The 17887-nt window shown below is 42.3% G+C and overlaps 2 protein-coding genes across 2 annotated transcripts in view; one reads left to right on the forward strand and one right to left on the reverse strand.

Moving 5' to 3' along the window:
* The window catches only part of LOC115468139 (protein FAM237B-like), a 35422-nt gene extending 35084 nt beyond the window's left edge, over window positions 1-338 (reverse strand). The window contains exons 1-2 of the mRNA XM_030199685.1: window positions 314-338; window positions 188-211 (exon numbers count right to left, since the gene is read on the reverse strand). The gene's annotated coding sequence lies outside the window, so the exon portion shown is untranslated. The remainder of the gene's footprint in view (window positions 1-187; window positions 212-313) is intronic.
* Window positions 1-17887, forward strand: part of LOC115468148 (cilia- and flagella-associated protein 69-like) — a 640933-nt gene that overhangs the window by 553170 nt on the left and 69876 nt on the right.

A 17887-nucleotide genomic window follows, 5' to 3' on the forward strand; every position in this document is an offset into this window, starting at 1 on the left:
AGATACACATTAACAACACAAGTTGAGAGCTATTGTACTGGGAGACCCGATCCCTCAAGTCAACAACTCTGTAATTTGCTCTACAAGTGTAAATTATTTACTAAAGCACATATAATCCTTCATCCCTCGTAATATTCTGAACACAATTGTAAGTCATTTTAGTTCTGTAAAGGTAAACTTTACTTACTGGAGAAGTCTTATGCAGCGTCACCTGTAACAGAAAATATTTTGCAATATTAATTTGAAAAATAATAATAAAAAAGATGGATCGATTAGATGTAAAAACAAAAAACAAACAAACAAAAAAAGACACCGTAGTTTAGCTCAGGTTGCAGGCGATAGACCGGGTACAGTAGGCGCCCGCCTGTAAAAGAAGCAGAGAACTAGGAGCAAGGAGCCCGGGCAAGATTTATACCACAGCCCCGCCCACAGGTCTGCGTCACCTGCAGCGACCACTGTACAGTGACTCGATGCAGCAGCTCTAGTCACTGGATGACAGGTGCAGAAACCAGGCTCAGCGCCCAGCTGCACTACGTTTTGTCCAGACGGGACCAAGAAAGCCAAGCTATTTACCTAGAACAGGCTAAATCTCGCCTGTCCAGGGAGAATCCCGCGATCAGGGCTGCGCTCGGTCCGGACAGTGTCACAGCTCTGTGCGGGACCACAGACGGCTAAAACCGCGTCAAGGGAACCGGAGCAACAGCAAAGCTAACTGTCAAGTGCAAAAAGGCATGCATAAGACTCTATGACTGTCAGCTTCATGAGCAACTATTGTGCTGATTTGCCTAATTGTGCACGATTGAAAATTTAACCATATGTTGTGTTCAAGCAGGTGAAGCGGAGGAGAAAACTAGCTGGGGGGTATTGAAATACAGATATCCTAAACAGCACTGCAAATAATGGATCTGCACTTTTCATTCTTGTTTCCTGATGCTTCAAACCAAGATTTACAAATACATTACAGTTATAACTTTTATACTCTTTGGAGAAACAGAAATACAGTTTTAGAGACCTACAAAAAGAATCCTCCATAATGACTTGACTCTTAAACTACACCAGAACCAACTAATATTGATCTCTTTTAATTTGATTACCTTAATCACATTACAATATTGAGCATCATAACTTACCCTGTTCTCACTTATATGTTATGTATTATTTATTTATTTACCCTAATTTTTTTCCTGATATTCTTCGCACCTTAATTGTAACAATATGCCGAACTACTTATTCTGTTATTGGTGATCGCCATTGCGACATAATGTAAGCCACATTGAGCCTGCAAATAAAATAAAATAAATAAATAATTGAGTAAAAGGGTGTTAAGCACCTAGATCCTGGTTCAGTAAAGGGTGCTCATATTTAAGCACTGGGGAAAATCCTTGCTAAGAGCTGTTCTATGAAGGGCAATCCGGGCGGAATGCCTTTTATAGACTAGTGCTTAGAACATATTCTCACACCCAACTTTGGGCACAAGGACTTATGCCAGCTGAAATTCTAGCACGCAAGTTGGGCGCATAACCCCTGTATTCTATAACACTGTGCCTGAATATTTGGAACACTCCTGACCCCTAATGCCCCTTCCATGGCCATGCCCCCTTTTGGGCATGCAGCATTATAGACAGATGTGTGCACAAATTCGAATTAGTGCCAGCCAACTCCAATAAATGTTAATAATTGCTTGTTAGCACCCAATTGACTAATTTGTGCACGCATCTGGGTTCCATGCCCAACTTCATTTATTTATTTATTTATTTAATGCATTTATATCCCACATTTTCCCACCAGTTGCAGGCTCAATGTGGCTTACATATGCTGTAGTAGGACTACAGAACAAATAGTATATTTAAACAGTACAAACAGTAAAATATTAAACAAAGATTGGCATTATAATAAGCAACAGGATAGTAAGGAAAATGTAAGGTTTAAGTGTCTCTGGCCAATCTATATAGAATCCAGGGGGCTAGTGCATGGTTAGCAGGTACAAACAAGCTACTACAGAAACACGTTACAGTATCTGATGGTATTTTGCCTCTTTACACACACTAACCAGCACACTACTGATTTAAAAAACAAAACTTTTTAGGGGTGTGTCATGGGCAGAGAGTGGCTGAGGAAGTGTTAACTAGCTAGCATGTTATACCTAAGGGCCCTATTTACTAAGGCACGCTTAGGGTTTTTAGCATGTGCTAAATGCTAGAGACACCCATATTTTCCTATGAGCATCTTTAGCGTTTAGCATGCTAAAAACACTAGCACGCCCTTAGCGCAGCTTAGTAATAAGGGCCCTAAGAGTGCTAACTAGCTAATGGACAGTTAATGCAGGAACACATAGCACCTTCTAAATAGGGGGTGTTAGGTGCTCCTGCATTAGGGGCTAGATCTATATATCACACCTAAAAACTTGGCGCCAAAATTAAAAAAGCCTAAGTGTATTCTATAACGTACACCTTAATTTAGGTGTAAATGCCGATGATTAAATTATGCACAGACCAGGTGTATTCTATAACACCATGCATAGATTTTAGAAACGCCCATGGCCATGCCCCCTTTTCAACTACACGACTTAGAATTTATGCGCATCATGTTATAGAATACACTGTCAGTTGTTCATATAGATTCCAATTATTGCCAATTAGTGTCAATTGCTTATTAATTAACAATTATCAGAGCTGATTGGCTTGTTAACTAATTAAGTTGCATGCACAAATACAGAATAGGACCGGATTTGCACACGCAATTTAATTCACGCTATACAGAATCCAGGGGCAAATCTATTCAGGTACTCTGCTGCATTAAATCGGGGCTTAGTGAGCAGTAAAATCCCACATTACCACATATTAAATCCAGATTCTAGCATATTTTATTTAAAGGACCTCTTAGTCTATGTTTAAATTCCCATGTTATGCTAACAGAGATTAGCTAAACAATGCAGGGCTATCAGGCTCAACCTTTTTTTCTATTTCAGGCACTTCAGGACTTTTCTTCCTTAATATTTTGGACTGTGTAGTTGGTATATATGTTATATAGTAAAAGATGTTTCTGTCACTGCTTGATCATTTCCACTGTAAGCATCACAATTTCCTGATGTGAAAATGTATACACACAGGATAGATTACTGCAGGGGTAATTGAATGCGTATTGAGGAAATGGCAAATTAAATATTTGATTCATCCTTTTCTCATGCTGTATGTGATGCTATAACCTGTTCTTAAGAAATAATTTGTTCAGGAGTGTGGAGACTTTTTCACCTCAACATTCCAAAGATTTTCTTTTACTTTGATCTTTACGTCCTGGCACAGTCCAGTGCTAATAAACATCTGGAAGCCTCAATCATTTTTGAAGTGCCTTAGGAGAACAGTTTCCTTCAGATTTTTAATATTACTATTTTTGATCCAAGGTGCTGTATTGTCAGAATAATGTGTGGCTGACCCTAGCACTAGGTGAACTAAATAGCCACCTCGAGCGCCACAATTTTGGGGGGTGGCAACCATGGTATAGACCAGTGGTTCCAAAACCTGGTCCTGGAGGCACCCCAGCCAGTTAGGTTTTCAAGATATCCACAATGAATATTCATGAGAGAGATTTGCATGCCTGTAAACCTGACTGTCTGGGGTGCCTCCAGGACCAGGTTTGGGAATCACTGGCATAGACATTGCCATCTGGCAGGGAGGGGGGGGTCAAAGGCTAAAAGATTCCCCTCCCTTCTAAAATAGCTTAGCCTTCCTTGCTACCCCAGTTGTACCAGACCCTTCCTTCCCTCACCTCACGGCACTATCTTAACAAGAGGGAACGAACAGAACAAGAATGCTGGAAGCTGCACAATGGACAAAGAGGGAGCAGCAAAAGAAAATAATCGTGTGATCTGTGAATAGGTGCATCTTCACAAACCTTGGGAATCCCCATCTCCTTCTTTGCCATGGGTTTCTTAGGTAATGGTATTGGACAAGGACACTTCATGTCACAAGCCCCACTTTTACTTTCAGAAGCAGCTGCAAACCCAAGTGAGGGAGGAGGATCCATGAAAGGACAAAGATTTGAAGTGATCATGGAGGAAGATGGGAAGGGGTTGTGGAAGAGAGAAGCAGATACTGGGCATGAAGATGAGGCTGAGATGCCATGGGAAGAGAGGAGAAAGAGTGGAGGTGCTCGGAATGAAAGGAAGAGGGGAGATGCTGGATCACTTTAAATTAAATGGGAGAGGGAATGAGGAAGGGGCTTGAGAACAGAGGATGAAGCCATGGAGTGCTGTAAGAATGCCCATGGCAGAGGCAGATGGAGTGCTGTGAAGCTCTGGACCAGGGGGAAATGCTGAGGAGGACAGGAGGTTGCTTGGCCTCACAGATGGGGATGCTGTGCTAGATGGGAGTTTGCCTAGAGTGCCTAACACTATTGCACCAACTGAGGTTTGCATTTCCATTTTACTGTGCTGTGTAACTCCTCAAGCACCTCTGAAAAATTCTTGATGCTTATTTATTTATTGAAATAACAAACTGAGGGGGTCTTTCACAAAGGTGCACTAGTGGTTTTAGCGTGCACTAAGTTTTAGCATGCGATAAACGCTAGAGACACACATATATTCCTATGTCTGTAGCATTTAGCGTGTGCTTATTTTTAGTGCACGCTAAATTTGTAAATGGAACCCAAAAATTCCAATCCAGGCAAATCAAGTATCCCCAACAAGGTAAATTCTAAAAAAATAAAAAAGATAATTTAGAAACTACACAAACCAAGAAAATTTAGTTTATATATTGGGATACTAACATTAGTCAACCAAAAGAATCCATAATAAGTGCGTGGGTATAAGCTGCAATATCCATAGCAGATTTTGAAATCTTCTTATCCAGTCTCATCAAAACGGATCATAAGGCATCAGAGTTATAGCAGTCTTGCTAAAATAGAGATACCTACTCAGGTGCAACAGATATTACTGAAGAAGCCATATCAGGCACACACACTGCTTTGGCACTTCCTCCTCCTTCTTCTCCTGCCGCAGGAGTTCTAAATCTAGGAGGACCTGAATTGGCATGTTGCTTTTGATCCAAAGGTATGTTTACATCCAGCATCAATTTTAATGGTGCTACACCTCGGGTTTCCATGCTTCCAGTACCCTCAATACTCTGAAATATGCTCACATCATTGGTCTGTGCTCCGTCACTCTGGAGAGGCCCCAGTGTTTCTGTAGAGATATCAGGAAAAGGTCATTCAGGTGGGGAAAGTGTAACATCAAGCTCAGGAGTAGAAACTCCAGCTATTTCTCCAACAGTAGGCCCTTTGTCCATTACTCCGGTAGAAACACATATAAACTTCTCAGTGGTCTGTTGACCCGGGTGAGCACTCCAAGGGCTATACCCTCACCTTTCCCTTCTGTTTGACCGCTGAAACTAGCTGAAAAACAGCTAAAAAGGAGGTAAGAAAATAAAAGAAAATGTATGTAGCAGGAGTTAACAGTCCATCTTGGCTCCACTCCCCAATTTTTGATGCTTTTCAGTTTTACTGATGCTGCATGAATCAATAGTCATGCAACAGGATGGCTTGATTTAATTCGGTCTCTGGGATGTGGTTCACAGAGACCATAACTGACTGGGATACAGTTATACCAGGCTATAATCTATTTAGGAAGGATGGGGTAGGAAGAAAGTGAGCAGTGGTGCTATGTATTAAAAAAAATATTAAAACCACACAATTTCAGAACTTAAGAGGTAAGGAAGAGGCACTGCAGGTTAAATCCAGAAAGTGGAAATGGAACATCTATTTACATTGATGAAATATAAAAACCTCTATTGCAGGCAAGAAATAGATAGAGGTTAACTGAGACATCCACAATATTGCTATGAAAGGTTAAGTACTATTGATAGGTGATTTCAATACTTTCCCCACGTGTTTGAGTTTTAAAGGTAGTGGTGCTACTTAGCTTTTTTTTAGGATAAAGTCCATAGAAACATAGGACAATATAGACAGATAAAAATCATACGGCCTATCCAGTCTGTCCATCCATGCCATCTGCTTTCCGTATCACTCCCTTAGAGATCCTTGTACTTTCCAATAACTTAAGACAACTTAGATATAATCATTTCTGTCAAAAATGAAATCCCAGGAGATAAGATCTGGAGTGAATTCTCTCCTTCTGATTGGTCTGACTTGGACCTCATCAAAAGTGTAAGATCAGCGCCTAATCCTTTTGAAAAGCTAGATAGTTTGGCAAACAGATTGAAGGACTGAGATTATATAAATTATATCCACTGTATTATACTTTAAAGAAAACTTGATTCCTTTTTCAAACGTGTGCAGTTCTCAATATGTCTATATCTGTTTCAGACTTTAGGACATGTTTATAACCATTGTATTATACTTGAAACCAGAAGCGTAGCTAGTTTGAGGGCGCGGGGGGAGTGGAGAGTGGACGGGCGATGGTGCCAGCACGTATTTTAAAAGCGACAGATCACATCAAAAATAGGCGCCAGTGAAAGTCCAATTGGGGGAGCGACCGCTCCCCTGGCGACCCACCTAGCTACGCCTCTGCTCAAAAGAAAACCAATTCCTTTTACAAAAATGTGCAGTTCTCACTATGTTTGCTCTGTTTCAGACTTTGGAAAATGTTCAACAGAGACAACGTGTACAAGTGTAGATCATGGCCTACGCAGGCTATGGTCGTTGAATAAAAACATATATGGTACATTGGTTACTACTGCCTTGTCATATCATAACAATATTATTATTATTATTATTATTATTATTATTAATTATAAACTAATGAAGTGTCACGTGTAGTATCATGAAACTGTGCAAAAAGTTCAGGGCCTTTTGTTTTTCCCCATGTCAGCACACTGATCCTAAAATATGAGGGAGGCTGTCACAGAGGAGGGGGGCCTCTCCTCTTTTGTCCAATCGTATTCCTCATAGGCATGTTTATCCAGAAACACCCCCCCCCCCCCCCCAACTGGGTAGGCTACTATAGCACCAGGCCTGTGCCAGAAGGAATGGTATGACTGGAGAGTATGAGACCTGCATGATCTTTTTTGAATTATTTTAAACTAAAAAAAAACACCACAACCCAGAAATGCAATCTACAGAGAGTAGCAGCAGTGATACGGTGAGATTTAAAAACAAACATTACATTATCTCTTCGCACAAACTAACATGATCCTTAATTTACCAAAGGTATACATGTTCTACGCAAGAAGAATACAATCACACTATCCAGCTTATTTTCGAAAGAGATCACCGGCCATCTTCCGACACAAATCGGGAGATGGCCGGCCATCTCCTGAACCCGGCCAAATCAGTATAATCGAACGCCGATTTTGGCCGGCTTCAACTGCGTTCCATCGCGGAGCCAGCCAAACTTCAAGGGGGCGTTTCGGCAGGATAGCGAAGGCGGGGCGGGGCGGGGTGTGGTTACGAGATGGCCAGCTTCGCCTGATAATGGAAAAAAGATGGCCAGCTCTGACGAGCATTTCGCCAGCTTCACTTGGTCCATTTATTTTCAGGACCAAGTCTCAAAAAAAGTGCCCCAATTGACCAGATGACCACCAGAGGGAATCGGGGATCACCTCCCCTTACTCCCCCAGTGGTCACCAACCCCCTCCCATCCAACAAAAAAAAACCTTTTTTGCCAGTCTCTATGCCAGCCTGAAATGTCATACCCAGCTCCCTGACAGCAGTATGCAAGTCCCTGGAGCAGTTTTTAGTGGGTGCAGTGCACTTCAGCCAGGTGGACCCAGACCCACCCCCCCCCTACCTGTTACACTTGTGGTTGTAAATGGGAGCCCTCCAACCCCCTCCAAAACCCACTATACCCACATCTAGGTGCCCCCCTTCACCCATAAGGGCTAAGGTAATGGTGTAGAGTTGTGGGGAGTGGGTTTTAGGGGGGATTTGGGGGGCTCAGCACCCAAGGTAAGGGAGCTATGTACCTGGGAGGTATTTGTATATTTTTCTTAAAGTGCCCCCTAGGGTGGCCAGTTGGTGTCCTGGCATGTGAAGGGGACCAGTGCACTACAAATGCTGGCTCCTCCCATGACCAAATGCCTTGGATTTGGCCGGGTTTGAGATCACCGGCATTAGTTTCCATTATGGGTGAAAACCGAGGCCGGCCATCTTAAACCCAGCCATCTTTGCCATTTGGCCGGCCCCAACCATATTATCGAAGCAAAAGATAACTGGCCATCTTTTTCGATAATACGGTTCAGGAACGCTTTTTGCGGAGCTGGCCATCTAGATGGCCGGCGCCGTTCAATTATGCTCCTCTACGTATCAGGGGTCAGGGGATAAAAACAAAAAAAAACCACTGAAAAGCACCACTGCACTTAGGGGTCCCTTTACTAAGGTGCGCTGAAAAATGGCCTGCGGTAGTGTAGATGCATGTTTTGGGCACATGCAGAATTATTTTTTAGCGCATCTACAAAAAATACCTCTTTTTTTGCCGAAAATGGACGTGCAGCAAAATGAAAATTGCCGTGCGTCCATTTTGGGTCTGAGACCTTACCGCAAGCCATTGACCTAGCAGTAAGGTCTCATGCGGTAACCGGATGGTAATGGTCTATGTGCATCAAATTCTACTTGACGTGTGTAGCTGCCACGTGTCAGAAAATAAAAAAATATTTTCCAGATGCGCATAGCGGACTCGCGCCAAAATTGAAATTACTGCAAGGGCCACGTGGTAACTCCAATTTGGTGCACGTAGGCACCTATGCAGCTTAGTAAAAGGGCCCCATAGTGTTAGAACATGCTTACAGCAGAAGAAAAAGAAAAGATTCAGTCGACACAAAGCAACTGTGTAAGTCTTTGCAGGTCCTCAAGCTCTTGTATTAAAACAACCAAAAATAGTTAGATACATGTGGTTAATGTTTTGGTCTACCATGTATTTTGTCAGTGCAGAATAGCGCTGTGACCCCTGATCACTCTTACATTTCAAAGAAATATCTCGCAGCTCAGAGATTCGCTACAGCAAGAAAGTAAGCATTTACATTTTGAAAAGGACAACTTTTTGCATTATGCTTGAGTCTAATTTGAAGTTGAAGAGTCTCACAAAATGGCACTTGTAACTGCTGCCATGTGGTGTCCACTAATCTTACAAAATGGTGCTCAAAGATGCGTGGCATCCGCACGGTGCTGTGTTGGTGGCCATCTTGATGACCCCTGCCCCCAGCATCAGGTACCTGCAAAGGAAAGGGCATGTGTTCATTAGTAACCATGTCACTAGTCATAAAATAAGCTGTTAGCTACATTAAACCGACTACGAGTTTGGAAAATGTGGGGTACAAATGCTGAAAATAAATAAATCAGTTTCATTATGTTCTACTTTTTTATCCCACAGATCAAGAAAAAGAGATGGCTGGTGAAACATTGTCTGTTGGGCATCCGTCGCAGTCATGCATCAAACCTAGAGACACACCCAACCATAGTGTCAAGAAAAGATGATAGAACACAAACAGCGCTGCGACTGTTGATCACCCCTATAGTTCAAAGGGACATCACAATCAGAGCAGCAGTTCAGAACGCCATAACAGTAAGCATTTATATTTTTAAAATAACAGTTTTTGCATCTTAATTCAGGGTTACATAGATGCCACATCTTTTCTCATGGCTCTAGATAGTCTTACAAAATGGCACTTGTATTTGCATCCCACATGGCATCTGCACGTTGCAGTGTTGACAGCCATCTTGTCAACGTTTGATAGTCTTACAAAATGGCGTATGTAGCTGTGGTCATGTGACATCAGCACATTACAGTGTTAACTGCCATCTTGATGGTCTCTGGTGACAGGAACCAGCTAGCAAAAGAGTGGTTGTTCGTTAGTTTTTGTGATTTTTGTGATTATTTTATCTCCCAGATCAAGAAAAAGAGCCAGGCATCTGGTGCAGTCCAATTATGGGCAAGTGACACACCAAAATCGGTACATCAAACTTAGAGATAAATCCAAATATTTGGAAAAATCGACTAAGGCGCACAACCGAGAAAAGAGGAAAACACACGAGTCACCCTCCCAAGGAAAGAGGGAGACAGAAGGGGCACCAAGATATCAGCTCAAAGAGCGGGACCAACAGTGAGTATGAAGCCAGTAATGATTCTGAAACTGTGAGTGATTCTGTTATAGATACTATGTTTGAAAATGTTACAGTGGACCCTGAACCAATGAGATATATAGATTTTGTGAATAGGTGGACTAGAATCTTACCTTGCTTTAATGGCATCAGCTATTTATCAATTCCATTTTTTTAAATATAGACAAGATCATGCAGCAATGTTCAAAATGCCATATGACAGGGTATCCAACAAACTATAGATATCATAAACAAAGCATTACCCGAGGATTACTTACAAATAAGATTTATGCCTGGTGGTTTATATAACTCCTTGCTTTCTAGACATCACAGACTGGGAGGGACTAAGGTGGGGCATTTCTTATAACAGGTTAGAAATTTTCCGCAGAGATGCAGAGAAATACGCATCAATGAGAACATGCATCTTATTGTGATGGTTATTTATTTATTTATTTTTATTTATGACATTTGTAACCCACATTATCCTGAACAAGCTCAGGTTCAATGTGGCGAACATCTGAGTTGCGTGATATGTTTCTTTGAGAAATAGGAGTGATCAGGGGTCGCAGCGCTGTTTGTATTTTGACACACTGCCACCTCTGCTGCTGCTTTTCCCGATGAGCAGCAACAGTGGCAAAACAACAAACTGTAAGTGTGAGGCTGCAGCCTTCAGGTATGCGCTGTCCGCTCTGTCAGTTCTCTGCCCCTGCTGACATCAACTTCCTGTTCTGAGGCAGAGATCCTTAAGAGCCGACAGTGTGTGCCTGAAGGCTGGGGTCCCGCACTTGCTATTTGTTGTTTTGCTGGGGCTGCTGCTGCTGCTCATCGAGAGAAGCATCAGTGGCCAGGAAACAGAAGATATTGGATGGAAGGGGAAGGGAGGCATGGTGAAAGAGGCAGATGGTGTATGGAAAGGGGAGGAAAACTGATAGAAGAGTGTTGATGCTAGAGAGAAGAGGGGTAGAGAGAAAGAGAGAGAGAGAGAGAGAGAGATATGATGAGTGGAAAGATGGAAACAGAAAGTGGGGAACACCTGAATGGAAAAGGGCTGGAGAGAGAGACAGAAGATGCTGGGTAGAAGAATGGGAAGAAAGAGGGAGACCATGGATTAAATGATGCAGAAAGAAAGAAAGAGGGAAGGTGCTGGATGGAAGGAGGGAGAGAAAGAGGGAAGATGCAATCGCAACTGCGGAGATGAGAGAACAGGCGGAGGAGACGGAGCCGATGGTAGCCCGGGCGCGATATGAGGACCCGGAAGGTGCGCGGCAAGCCCCCTTGGTCCACAACGCTCACAGTGGCCGCAGTGGGAGCGGCCCGTGCCCACCTCAAAAGCAATCGGGGTCCATGTACCTGGATGCATTCTCAAACGGCTAACCACGGACAAGGAGCGAGCACAAGGAGGCGAGGGACACGGCGAAGGATCCAGAAGCCTACTGATATCCCAGCCTACCTAACAACAATGATGGCATCATAAAGTCTCCTGAGGAAGCCATTTTGGTGAGATTGGTCCCCGTTGGGACGTTTAACTCATGCCATAAACTGATGCTCAAAAGATAAGTTACAAAAACGGCATGTATTCCATACTGATGTTTTAATGAACTACGATTATATTGCATCACCATATAAATTAGAAAATCTAAATTGCTCAAAAGATAATCTAAAAAAACAAAAAAGACATGTGTGTCCTACTGATGCTTTAATGCTTTAATGCAAAACGATCTCATTGCCTCAACATTTAAACTAGACAACTCACAATCAGGATTTCGCCCCCTACACAGCACCGAAACAGTATTACTCACTCTCCTAACAAAATTCAAGCAGGAAATAGCAATAGGTAAAAGCATTCTTCTCCTCCAATTTGACATGTCCAGTGTGTTCAACATGGTCAACCCTAATATACTACTAAGACTCCTAGATTACTTCGGAATCGGTGGATACACTCTCCAATGGATCAAGGGATTCCTAACCACCAGAACATATCAAGTGAAATCAAGTGCAAACATATCATCACCTTGGAAACCAGACTGCGGAGTACCGCAAGGATCACCATTATCACCGATCCTGTTCAACCTTATGATGACCCCACTAGCCAAGGCCTTATCCACCCAAGGCCTTAACCCATTCATTTACGCTGATGACGTTACAATATACATCCCATACAAACACGATCTGGCAGAAATTACCAATGAAATCAAGCTCAGCTTAAACATCATGAACTCATGGGCAAATGCATTCCAACTAAAACTCAACACGGAAAAAAACACATTGCCTCATCATCTCATCCCAACACAACCCATACAAACCCACAAACATTAACACCCCAGGTTGCACACTCCCAATCTCAGACAGCCTGAAAATTCTTGGAGTAACAATTGACCGGGACCTCACACTAGAGAACCAAGCGAAATCCAGAATAAAGAAAATGTTTTACTCAATGTGGAAACGCAAACGCGTGAGACCATTCTTCCCGAGGGAAATATTTTGCAACCTGATACAATCAATGGTACTAAGTCATGCAGACTATTGCAATGGAATTTATGCGGGCTGCAAAGAACAAATCATAAAGAAACTTCAGACCGCCCAAAACACAGCAGCCAGGCTTATTTTTGGAAAAACACGTTTCGAAAGTGCCAAACCCCTCTGAGAAAAACTGCACTGGCTCCCAATCAAAGAGTGTATTTTTTTTTTATTTGTACCCCGCACTTTTTCCCACTCATGGCAGGCTCAATGCTGCAGGCAATGGAGGGTTAAGTGACTTGCCCAGAGTCACAAGGAGCTGCCTGGGCCGGGAATTGAACTCAGTTCCTCAGGACCAAAGTCCACCACCCTAACCACTAGGCCACTCCTCCACTCAAAATCTGTACTATAGTCCATAAAATTATATACGGTGAAGCCCCAGGATGCATGACAGACCTCATAGACCTGCCAACCAGAAATACTACAAGATCAGCACGATCATACCTAAATCTCCACTACCCAAGCACCAAAGGACTCAAATACAAATCAGCTTTTTATATCTAAGTGCACAACTATGGAACACACTGCCAAAAGCAGTAAAAACTACGCTCGACCACCTAAATTTCTGAAAACTACTAAAAACAAACCTGTTCAGAAAGGCATATCCCACAGAACCAACTTAAACAAAACCTGGACACCTGCAACACAATGAAACCAAAGACAGAAATGGACATCTTCAACTCTTCTTCTTCCTTCTCTAAGTTTCCCCACTGTATTTACAATACATGAACCTTAATCTACCACAATATCACATTGTATTTGTTCATACCGGAACTGGCAAATGCCGTAACGGTATTATGTAAGCCACATTGAGCCTGCAAATAAGTGGGAAAATGTGGAATACAAATGTAACAAATAAATAAATAAATAAAGATGGGGGACAGAAAGGGGAAACACTGAACGGGAGGATGCAGATGGAAGACACTGGAAGTATGGGGAGAGAGAGGGAAGATGCTAGATGGAAGAGTAGGAAGCGAAAGAGGGGAGACGCTGGATGGAAGGTTGCAGAGAGAAAAAGGGGAGACACTGGAAGGATGGGTAGAGAAAGGGGAAATGCTGAATGGAAAAGGGTAGTTAGAGAGAGAGAGACACTGGATGGAAGGAAGTGGAGAGAGAGAGGGAGACATTGGACGGAAGGATTGGGAGAAAGGATAGATATTGAGAAGATGCTGGGTGGAAGGATGGGGAAAGAAAGCGGGAAGATGCTGGATGGAAGGGTAGGTAGAGAAAGAGAGAAGATGTTGGATGGAAGGCTAGGTGGAGAAAGATGGAAGACACTGGATGGAAGGGTAGTGAGAGAACGGGAGGAGACACTGGATAGAAGGATGCAGAGAGAAAGAGGGAGAGGCACTGGAAGGATGGGGAGAGAAAGAGGGAAGATGCTGGATAGAAGGGTAGGGAAAGGATAAAATTAGCAAAAGATTGGAGAATAAGAGGAAGGGGCATAGGGGAGAACAAGGGTGAGGGAAAGATGAAAAGCCATAGGTAGATGAGGGACATTAAAGACTGGATAGCAAGAATGAATTAAATCTGGACAGAGAGGCAGAAAAATAAATTGAAGAAAACTGAAAGAAAGAGGAAGGAGAAAAATGACAAATGGAGAGGCAAGGGAGTTAAGAGAAGATGAAGGAAAGCAGAAACAAGAGAATGGGACCAACACAATTAGAAAAAGTAAATAGCCAGACAACAAATGTAGAGAAAATCATTTTATTATTAATTTAGGATAAAGTAATGCGGTAGCTGTATTAATAAAGGTTAATAAATACAAATAAAACACAAAATAGAAAATAAGATGATATTTTTGTTTTGGACTGATTTTTAAATATTTTTGACTAGCCTTCAGAAACACTTCTTTCCTCAAGTCAGGAGAGGATAGCATAACAGCAGTATACTGTCCTGTCCTGACCTGACTTGAGGCAGGAGGTTTTGGCCTCTGACAGCTAATTGAAAGATGTATTAGACTAGTCCAATAAAAAGGTAATATCCTATTTTCCATTTTCAAATGCCTTAACTGAGCACTTCTCAAACTGCACCTTAGGGGGCTCATGCAGTGGACCTCTTTAGTTAATGGGGCTTGGGCATCTCCACCAGTGATTCAACCAGTGCCATAATTTTGGAGTGTACTTAAGCTCAAAGTATGGCGGGAGGGCCAAGCCCCCTGGGGGTATAGTAGAGTGAACTGAAACACTCCCTCTTACCCATCTCTGCTGTCACTGGTGTAAATAAAATATTTTCTCCTTCGAGGGCCATGGGGGGTCATTTGTGTTGGTAATTTGTTTTGGTGATGTTTACTTGTTATGGAGTATTTGTTTTTTCAATAAAAAGAAAAAATTTAAAGTTAAAAAAATATATATATATATTTTCTGCAATGGTCGTGGGATTGAGGTATGCCAGAGGATGGAGCCATGAGGCAGAGTGGGAGGGGCCACGGAAGAGTGGGGCGGGGCAGGGCGGGGCTGGGGCATGTACTAAAATCTCCCTCAAAAATCAGGACCCATTGGCAGCTCTGTGCTTGGCAAGTTTGAACTGCATGATAAAGGCATGGGGAAAGGGAGGGGAGGGATAGAGGAAGAAACCATGGAAGTCAGTGAGGGAAATTATAGCAGGGAATCTATTGTGCATGCGTGAACTATCGCACTTGCGCAGACTGCTGCACCTATGTGAATAGAGCACATTCTTTCGAAAGAGTGTGAACTCAACAACTTTTCTCCCATGATGAAAAAATTGCTAAACAAAACCAAGTGCTGTTAAATGTGTATATTTTTGATACTCTCATGGTAGTCCTATTATTAGGTTTTGATTTGCTGTTCTCAAGTTTACCTCATTTATCCCTCTGTTTACTGGGCCGCGCTGGTGGCTGCTGGTGTACTAATGCTAACACAGCCCATTCACCTTGAATGGGCTGTGTTGGCATTGCTGCGCGGCGTAGTAAACAGGGGGGTTATTGTATTTAAGTTTATATTTGGCCATTTTTACTATTGTTATGCTGTTAACAAAACTGTAAGTTTTATGTTAAACTGTACCACTGTACACCGCCTTGGGTGAATCTTTTCATAAAGTCGGTTAATAAGTCTCCAATACATAAATAAATAAGACAAACATTCCCAAAACCAACATGGGAAATTCACAAAACAGAAAATTTCTGGCTGCTCATCTCTACTAAATATACATGTTTTTAAAAAGGCACTGCTTTTTTTTTTTTAACTGGGTACCGATTTGCACTAAGCAACTTTGTTTGTCTGATAAGGAATAATAGGGTCCTTTTACTAAGCCATGGTAAAAAGTGGCCCGCGGTAGTGTGGGCGTGTGTTTGTGGCAAGTACCACAGACCAGTTTTTATCATGTCTGGAAAAATGTTTTTTGTTTTTTTTTTTAAATGGGACGGGAATAGGGCATGCGCTAAAACTGAAACCAGCGCGTACCTAATACCAGCCTGAACCCTTAATGCCACCCATTGATCTAGCGGTAAGGGCTCAAACGCTACTTGAGCAATGACTGGTTGGCACGTGCCAACTGAGGACTACCACCGGAAACACTGCTTGCGGTAGGACATAAATAATTAATATTTCCCGGCAGCGTGGGCGCACAGCCAATCCGAAATTATGGCCGGGGGGGGGGGGGCACTAGCCTGGCAGTAGTCTCATTTTGGCACACACTTCACATGTGTAAAGCCTAACACGTCTTTGTAAAAGGGCCCCAGAGAGTCACGAGCATGGCTGAGAGTAGCACTAGCTCAAGATGCTTCATTATACCTTCACTTTCATCCCATTTGCCCTTCTGCTTTGAACAGCAATGGCGAAATATTTAGCCTAGTCTCCATTCTGGCTTCAGACTGAGTGAATCAACCCTGCAGTGTCTTGCAGTACAATTCTGTAATTATTACAGGGTCAGCTTTCCTGTTTGTGATGTGCGCTTATGAAATGCAGCAGGATACACAGTGGCTACAACTTTCTTGTAAAGAACACAGTTGACGCAATCCTTTTTTCTCCGATGCATTTACATTTGTGACTAAGCCCTTTTAATGGACACGAACCATGCTGTTAATTTAATAGTGATCACCCCATTCTTAAAGTGTAAAAATCAAATCACATTGATGCTGTAATTTTATCTCTGGAGGTCACACAATGCTGTATTTCTTAAACATACGTATTAAATGTATTCAATTGATAAATACCTTTCATCTGCTAGCACTCTTTTGATGAGTACATGAATGAAAAGCCGCTAAGACTAATTATGGATCATTTGCTCTCAGACATACCATTACACATGCCTCCAAAACTTACGATCTTTCATCATACCTTTTCCTGTTCGGATTAAGGAGACATCAGACAGGCAAGCTGAGTTGAATATTGCTTAAATATTTGTATACTCCTTTTGCTACGTAATTAAAGCAGTCGGACTTACAGCATAATCATCAACTTTATTAGAAGCTGTGCCAGTATTCAGAAATAATACAGTGGAGCACCATTAGTTAGTGCATCATTAAAGTGCCTGATCATTTTATATGTGATAATAACCTGCCTCCCAAAATCATAAAATTAATGCATGGTATTCGATAATACACGGTAGGCTGTACCGGAAATGACCTGGCGGCAACTACAACAAACTTCATTTCCAGCCAAGTGTGACAGAGGTAAGATGTGTTTCTGCTTACTTTCTGCTTTTTTTTTTTTACAGAATATTTTATATTTAGTATGGATTTAAAGAAGCACAAGCGCTGCTACTCAGTCGATGAAAAATTATCAGCCGTGGATAGAGTAAGCTAAGGAGAGTCACAAGCTAACATAGCAGAATCAACACTCAGAGGCTGGCTTGTAAATGAAGCAAAGCTAAGTGACTTCATTAAAAATACTGAAACTTCAAAAGGACTCGAATGAAAGCGCATGCGTTATGCAGCCAAACCCAAGCTTGACAAAGTACTGCGCACGTGGGTTGCACAAGAGCGAGATAAAGGAATGCCTCTTAGTGGCCCGATACTCCAAGCACAAGCTGAAAAACTGGACAATTGATTGGGCATGAATTTTCTGCTAGCAGAGGTTACATAAATAGGTTCAAGAAATGCCATGGGATTTCACAAGTGCTGATTTTGGGGGAAAGCCGATCGGCAGACGAAGCTGCTGCCAGCGTGGTCCCTAGTGAGTTCAGGGCTGTCCTTGAAGATGGCGGCTATACAAAAGAGCAATTGTATAACTGTGATGAAACGGCCTTGTTCACAAAATTATTACCAGATAAAACTTTGGCATTTAAACATGAGCCTAATAAAACAGCAGAATATCTATATATATAAAACTCACCCTCAACGTTCTATCGGATGATGTCACTG

Source organism: Microcaecilia unicolor, chromosome 1 (genome assembly GCF_901765095.1).
Source record: "Microcaecilia unicolor chromosome 1, aMicUni1.1, whole genome shotgun sequence".
Classification (NCBI taxonomy): domain Eukaryota; kingdom Metazoa; phylum Chordata; class Amphibia; order Gymnophiona; family Siphonopidae; genus Microcaecilia; species Microcaecilia unicolor.